The following is a 6,499-nucleotide window of genomic DNA, read 5'->3' as shown; positions in this document are numbered from 1 at the left end:
CTTTGGGTTAGTCATTTTATTTCTTTGAGCTTAGCTTTGAGCCTTGTCTGTAAAATACAATTAGAAAGCTCATCTTCTGTGTTTTGAAATTCAAATGAGATTGTAACTGTGGACATGTTCTGACTCCTGAGGACCGAGCTGGTTATCACTGTCACAGATCAGGTGATGGGCAGGCTAATCCAGGGCCCCAGGGTGGGCATTTCCTCATTTGGAACATGGTGGACACTCTCACGAAGCTGACTTTAACACCTCTAATCAATTCATTGCTTATTTATTAGGCACCCACTCTATTTAGATCACTGTGCTGGGCACATCTTATTCCAATCCTCTGACTGCCTCCTTTTACCTTTTCTCTTTTCTGTATGTCATAAGAGGTAGTTGGATAGATCCACTGTGCTTCTGATGAAAAACGGATCACCTATACCCAAATCTTGAAGCATATTATAATGCTTCTTTCCCATTTTCCTCAGCTTGTCTTTCCTCCTCCATTGAATTCACTGTCTGGCACACTTGTATTACAAATTGTAAGTCTAGAGCATCAGATTCAGTTGAAGAACAAAAAACAAAAAGAAAAAAATGCTTTCCAGTTTTCATTGCTGGCTAACTTTAAAATGTGACTTGTTTTATGTGTGTGGATACGGGAGCCTAGGCGTCTGCTGACACAATGCCTTTGAATTTACTTTTCACAGAAAATGCAATCATGGGGATAGGTATTTTCATTTATTTCTGCCAAAGCTTCTAAAGAAAATAAAATGCCACTGTTGCTCAAGTGAATAGTATTCTTACAAAACAAGACTACCATAAAATATCTGTGAATCCATTCCAGTAGCCTAAGGAAACAGTGCTCACAGGTGACTTTACGGGCACATGTCTCTATACACAGGCTTGCTGTCTTTTGTCTGTGCACATCTGCGCAGCTGAGAACACTCTGCAGGTGCTGTGGGCCCCTCTGGAGACCAGGGTCACAGAGGCCAGGCTATGTGTGGTGAGGTGGAGCGGTACTAGTTGCAGGACCAGGCCCACAACAGGGAGAAACAAAGAGAAGCAGCAAAGACGTTAAAACACCAAAGACCTGTGGAGAGGCAGGAGAGCTGCCCCTAGCGCCCAAAGGAAGGTCAAAAGGGACATTGCCCTAGGCCCAGCCAGGAGAGGCTTTTGCTTTACCGAAAATGAAACCTGCCTTAGGGGAGCATTCTAAACCTTTGAGTCTTTTTTGTCACATTTGCCCAGTTTTGTATGATGCTTTTTTTGGAGATATTCTCTGCTCCCTGCGGCAGGGGTTGCGAAGAGGATGGAGAAAAGCTGGGTCCTCTGGGGGGGTGGGGGTGGGGCAACCCGGTATTTGGACAAGTGGCCTTTAAGTAAACCACTCCTTGCTCTTGTAAGCTGGACGTTCATTCATTTATTTGTCCAGCACGACACATTTGTTCCACCCCTGCAGGATGCCAGGCAGCATGCTAGGAGCTGGGGGGACAGAGGAGAACAGAATTCAGTCCCCCCAGTTTTCTGCGATAAAGCCACAGAACTAGGACTCCTGCCAGCCAGGTCGGACTTGAGTAAGGAATCTGAGCTCCAAAGACTTCTATTTCACGGTTTTTGCATTTTCTTATTTACAGAGTTTGCCTTTCTTATATTTTTCTATAAAATCTTTTGAAAATAATTCTAGCCTTGGCTCAGCTAAACAAAGAAAGAAATGGGGATAGTCTATACTTGGCTTGGGGTCCAGGAAGACAGGAGGGGCAGAGGACAGGCACAGGGATGTGGTGGTCACTCCATCAGACCAGTCCAGGGTTAAGTGAGGAGCAGGGACTGCCGACTCCGGTGGTGTCTGCCTTTCTGCACACTTCCTGGGATTTGTACCTATGAGCATCTGGAGGATGCTTTGTCCAATGGCTGAGAGCAGCCTAGAGGGTTGAAACTGAGCACAAGAGAATGCTGAGTGATTGTCAAGGACCCTGAGGCCCCCTTGGCCTTCAGTGAGGCCATCCCATGCATAGGCAGGGCCAGACTCTCCATCCTGCATCTAGGATCTGTGATTCATGGCACCCACCTCAATCTCTCTACTTCCCCTCTTTTCTTCTCCCCATCAAATTCTATCTCCTTCCAGCAACTTACCATGCCCTCTCCCAATGCATGGCCCTGCAGAGTGGGACCAGTCAGCACCCTGCCTCTTTCGAACCCTGCTGGATGCATGGAAGACGCAAGGCAACGCAGACTTGTGGCTCTCGATGCCCAACCTCTGGAAGCCCTGCCTCATCCCCACCATAGCTCACCCCACTCGTTCTCCCACTCCTTTCCCTCCTCAGCCTAGGAGAGAATGACAAGAATCCTTCCTCCCAGTTCAGCTGGTTCTTCTACTTTCTACTTTCGGCTCTCCTCCCCACAGCCCAGGTCTCATGGCCCCTCTTCCATCATCCAGCCCAAAGTGCTAGTCTGGCTGAATCCTGGTTCTTGTGTACCCAGGTCGGAGGGCACAGCGCGGTGCCAGAGCAAGGGAGATGGACTGATGGACTGAGAGTTCATTTTTCATGGTTTGCTCTCTCATGCCCTTGTTCCCAACAGCTATTCCTCTCCAACTCCTTTCACACACACATGACTTTAGTCCTGTTTTTCTACATCTAATTCCAAGGTATGTGTGTGTAGGGTGGGGAGGTCCCAATCCAGCAAGCAATTCTCAGACATCAACTGGGTGTTCTACAATCTAACTCAAACCTGACACTATCTACTTGGAGATAGCATCAGATTCCGCAGGTTAAGGGCTCAGTCCTACAAGACTGTGTTCCCTCCCCATCCCCCACCCGCTTCTGATGCCAGTCACAAACCCAGGTGGTTACCTGTGCTCTGAATAACCAGCTAGAGACTGGAAGTTCCCATGACCCCCTTCCTAGATTTGATTAATTTGCTAGAGTGGCTCACAGAACTCAGAGAAACATTTTACTTGTTAGATTACCAGTTTATTATAAAAGGATATAACTCAAGAACAGCCAGATGGAGGCAAGCATAGGGGAAGGGGCACCGAGCTTCCGTGCCTTCTCCACAGGCTCCATTTCACAGCACCTCTGCGGTGTGCACCAACCTGGAAGCTCTCTAAACCCATTCTTTTGGGTATTTTATGGGAGCTTCATTACATAGGCATGATTGATCAATAATTCATTGTCCATTGATGGTTGATTCAACCTCCAGCCCCTCCCTCCTTCCTGAGGTCACTGGGGTGGGGCTGAAAGTTCCAATCCTCTAATCACTTGGCAGGTGACCTGGCAACTAGCTCCATCCTTAAGCGATCTAGAGGGCATCCCAAAAGTCACCTCGTTAACATAACAAGGACACTTTTATCACTCTCTATCACTTAGTAAATTCTAAGGGTTTTAGGAGCTCTGTGCCAGGAACAGGACTATGACCAAATTCTATATATATATATATATATTTCTTATTATAAATCACAATTATCATAAGACTCTGTTCCTTCCCATGTCTCTTGATAAAATCCAAATGTCCCAAACAATGACTGCTAATCTGTGAGTGCAGTCCCTTCTTCTTCCAAGAATCATTATCAATCTACTATTCCTGAAATCTACTATAGCCGAACTTCAGATGACCCCTCCTCTAAAGCCCTGTAAACATTTCACTCTCCTTCCCCAAGCTAGGAAGGAATAGAGGCTCATGCTAACCACGATCTGAAGGATGCTCTTCCACAAGGCACACCTCCTGATAAAATGGTCCAATCCGGGAGAGGGTCTTCTATTTATCCCAAGAAACATCTTTTGCGGGGAGAGAGTAAGGGAAGATGATTCTGCAGCTTATGGAGGGATTTGAATGTGTGTAGCTATTTTAGAATAATGTAGGTAGGCCCAGCAGGCACCACCCCCAGGGGCTCGTCCGGGAGCCTTTCTCAGCTTCCCTCCTCACTCTGTTTCCTCCCCCTGCAGCTCCCTGGGTAGATGGCCCCTCCTCTCCCCTCAGAATGCTGTGTCCACCTCTCAAGCCAGCTGCCTTTGTTCAGCACCCTCCACTCCCCTGCCTTTGCCATCACTCTCGGCTTCCCGGCAGAGCCACAAACATCTGCTGAGACTTCTCTTTTGCTTTCTGCCTTGGAAAGGTGATCAGCTGAAACAACAGATTTACCCAGGAACTGGCACTTCACAGAGGAAGCCGTTCCTCTAGAAAAGGACTCCAGAGGGACTCTAACCTGAGGACAGGTCTTGATTCCAGAGTAGTGCTGTGGGACACCTGGTGTGTTTGCAAGTCTTTGTTCTCTCTCCACATGGTTACCTGGCCCTGACCCTGCTATTTCCGGGCAGGGACAATATTCCTGCTTGGTGAAAGGAGGGTATAAGAGGAGATCAATAGACTCTTGATATGCAGGCCAAAGTTTAAACTCACCCCCATGCTGCAGCCACATTCGTCTGAAGGTCAAGGGTTTCCTCACTAATACTGCTTCCTGCTCCTGCTTTCCCAGAATGGAATCCAAGCTTGTTTGCAGAGGGAAGAGGCTGCCAAGGCCAGGGTCCTATCAAAGGGCCTTTGTTTTCTGAGCTAAATATTGGCTAATTGTTACCTTTCTGCTTGGGCCCTTCCAGAGCATTTGTTTTCAGTTCGTGGCTCTGAATGCAGTAGCGCAGTGGGAAGAGAGTGGCCCAGCTCTGGGTAAGAGGAATCCTGGGACGGGGTGACATGCTTAGGGCCTCCTGTCCAGGGATGATGGGTTCAGCTGGATAAGTAGACACACAATTACCTTCCTTCAGGACAAGGAATTCTTACAGCTTTTCCTTTCTCCCTTCTAAACTCAAGCCTGTTAAGGGATTCTTTTCCCCTTGCTTCTCAAGGGATGGAGATAACCCTTTCTCTGCACATTTACACTCTGCACATTTCCTTTCTCTGCACAGTTACACTTTCTCAAAGAACACATGGGTGGTCTCTGACCACTGGAACATCAACCAAGGTTGGACAGTTTTCACTTCCTAGAGAGAATGATGGAGAAAGAACAATTTTAGAAAGTTTATAGAACAGCCAGAGTTTGAGGCTTGACACTACTTGTTAGCTGTGCAACTCGGGACAAGTCTTTTACCATTTTTATGCCTCAGTTTCACTTTCTACAAAATGTCAATAATACTAGATTTGTTGTGAGGAGTCAATAGGATAATCTGGAAAAAGTACCTATTTTGGTGTCTTGTATATTTAACTGCAGTAAACTCTATTATAGTTCTCGAGATGAGCCCCAGACCTGACTGCAGAGTCTGCCCACGTAACCTATTCTCTGCTGACTCTGAGGCACATGAGCAAGGTCCTGGGCGGGGAGTGTTGGGATGAGCTTCTCCCTTTCTGTTCAGAACGTTCCCCAATATAATCCAAGGTCCTGAGTAGAGACAATGTTTGCACATTTGCTTACCAAGCCTAACTACCAGAGCACCACTAAGGCCACCTGGTTATCTAACACCTGGCAGGTCTCAACACGAAAGTGACATATTTGGAAAGGTTAATAAAGGTGCACTTTAGACTTGGTGAATCAGAATTGTCTCACTTTCTGTTTGAGCTGTAGGAACGATGGGACTTTGTGACATCCTGCATCCTATTCCATCATTCATTTCTTCATTCAATCAACATATTCCTTGAGTGCTTACTGCATGCTGGAAACTGTGCAATGTGCAGGACATACAGTGAGGACTAAAAAGAGATGTGGTCTTTGATCTTGTGGAGCTTAGTCCGACGGAGGAGCAGACATTGATGAAATAGGTATGAGCAAATGCTCTTTGGGGAAGAGAGTGACTAATTCCATGAACTGAAGGAGTGACTAAAGCTTAGAGAGGGTGCAGGGGAGGCTGAAGGGATGTCCTTTTGACATTTATTTAAAATACATAAGAAAATAAGGAAGACTGGAATAAATCTGTGATATTGGATGGGAATCGGAGGTATCAGTATGAAATCATAATTTTTAATGTGTATATATATTATATATGTGTATATATATCAAGTATTTAAATATAGACAAACATATAGATGTGTGTGCATGTGTGTGCATATTCACACATACATATATTTCCTAGCTCTGTCCACTGAGAAGGACTAAAAACAATGACACCTCAGCCTCAATGAGTACATCTAGCATCTCGGTTTCTAAATATCTTTTAGAAAAAAATATCATTTTAAATAAAATATCATTTTACAAAAAGAGGACACAAAGGTTCTTGGAAAATTCCAGGATGAGGACAGAGAAAGAACAAGATGGGCCAAAAACATCTTGTGGTGGCAAAAAGTAAGGAAGTACTTGAGAAATGTTGGAGGCATGTCAAAAGGACAGCAGAGCCAAGGTAAAGGGCCTCTCAAGAGCCAAACGGGGAATAAGCCGAGCAGCAAAATAAACTATATGTAGAATAAAATAAATAGACATGATTCCATACTGATATACATAAATAATTGAATAAATAACCAAAGGGGGGTTATGAAACAGCTCTTCGTTATGGTAGAACTCCAAACAAAAAATGTAGAAGAAATGATGGAAATA

This window comes from Pteropus alecto, unplaced genomic scaffold (genome assembly GCF_000325575.1).
Source record: "Pteropus alecto unplaced genomic scaffold, ASM32557v1 scaffold359, whole genome shotgun sequence".
Classification (NCBI taxonomy): Eukaryota; Metazoa; Chordata; class Mammalia; order Chiroptera; family Pteropodidae; genus Pteropus; species Pteropus alecto.
The sequence above is the reverse complement of the archived record's forward strand: the minus strand, read 5'-3'. Positions refer to the sequence as shown.